This window comes from Pinus tabuliformis, chromosome 9, assembly GCF_031772625.1.
Source record: "Pinus tabuliformis cultivar Carrire ecotype Pingquan chromosome 9, CPIR1, whole genome shotgun sequence".
Classification (NCBI taxonomy): domain Eukaryota; kingdom Viridiplantae; phylum Streptophyta; class Pinopsida; order Pinales; family Pinaceae; genus Pinus; species Pinus tabuliformis.
In genome coordinates this window covers 1846045151-1846047078 of record NC_142307.1, presented here as the reverse complement: position 1 = coordinate 1846047078, position 1928 = coordinate 1846045151, and positions in this window count along the sequence as shown.

The following is a 1928-nucleotide window of genomic DNA, read 5'->3' as shown; positions in this document are numbered from 1 at the left end:
ACAACAAGTTTTGAGAAGTTGAAGAAGTTGTTGACAAATGCTCTAGTTTGAAATATTGTAGATTCAAATAAAGAGTTTGTGGTGTGTACAGATTCTTGTAAAAGAGGACTTGGTGGAGTTCTAATGCAGGAGGGACAGGTGGTATGTTACGAATCAAGGGAACTGAATGAGCAGAAGAAGAACTATGTGACACATGATCTTGAGTTGGCAATGATCACCCATGCTTTGAAGATGTGGAGATACTATCTTATTGGTATGTGGTTCATCTTGATGAGTGATCACAATGGATTGAGATACTTATTTGACAAACTGAATCTGTATGCCAATAAATCTAGATGTTTGGCCATGATAAGTGAGTTTGACTTCAATATCAGGTACATTAAAGGGAAGGAAAACATGGTTGCATACACTCTTAGTAGAATAGTGCAGGTGAATCATATAAAAACTACGAGTTATTATGGGATAAATTTATAGGATTGTATCTTACAGGTAGAACAATGGGATGACAGGTATAGGGAGCTTAGGCACATGTTACAACAACAGGGTACAAGTGATCAATATGTGGACTATCATCTTACAGTAGATGGTTTGATAAAGTTTAGGAACAAGATCCATGTTTTAGACAACAGTGAGCTCAAGAAGGTTATCTCGAGGGAATTTCATGTTAAGCTATATTTAGTTCATCCGGGGTATCAAAAGACATTGACAGTGGTGAAGAAGTTATACTAGTAGACAAATCTGAAGAAGGAAGTGGCAGAGTTTGTGGCTAGATGTTAAGACTATCAATAGGTAAAAGAAAAGTGTAAGCATTCAAGTGGTTTACTACAACAGATTCTAATTCCAGAGTGGAAATTGTAAATCATTCCAATGGATTTCCTCACAAGTTTTCCGAGGAAACCTAGACAACATGATTCCATCATGGTTGTGGCGGTTGGGTTGACAAAGGTAGCACACTTCATTCTAGTGAAGTATACACATTTAGTTAGTTATGTAGCACATGCATTCATTAGAGATATAGTGAGATTGCATGGTGTTCCGAATAATATTGTATTAGACAGACATGCCAAGTTCACTTTCAAGTTCTCGAAAGAGTTATTTGCACTGTTGGGCACAAAATTTTCCTTCAACACAACTTATCATCCGCAGATAGATGGAAAAACAGAGAGGGTCAATAGGAAACTCGAGGATATGTTGAGAATGTATGTTATGCATCAACAACGAAAGTGGGAAGAATAATTTCCATTGGTTGAGTTTGCTTACAACAATGGGTATTAGGAGTCATTGAGGATGAGTCTGTTTGAGGCACTATATGGGCAGAGTTGTAGTACTCCTATTAGTTGGAGTGATCTAGTGAACAGGTTATTGATAAGGACGAACATGTTGGCAAACATGGAACATGAAATGTAGGTTATCAAGAAGAATCTAAAGGTAGCACAAGATAGACATAAAAGTTATGCAGATCAACACAGTGTGTTTAAGAAATTTTAGGTTGGGGAACATGTGTATTTGTGCATCAATCCCAAGAAGAGATCCTTGAGGATTGGGTCATGTGTGAAGCTAGCATCTTGGTGTTGTGGGCCTTTCGAGATCCTTGAGAGGATTACACCAGTGGCCTACAAAAGTGCACTGCCTCTGACAGTAAAAGTCCATGACGTTTTCCATGTTTCATTGCTTAAAAGATATGTCAAGGGTGTTGATTATGCCATTGACTGGTCTACATTGCAGATGGAGCTATAAGGAGAAGTCCAGCCAGAACCTCAGTGCATTTTGCAGAGAAAGATGCTCATGCTCCAAAATCGAGCAATCAAGCAGGTTAAAGTGCAGTGGAAGCACTTTGGGCCCGATGAAGCTACATGGGATATGATCGATCAAATGTGGGCTATGTGTCCTTCATTATTTGGCGGTGAAGGAAAATGATTTTTGGTATA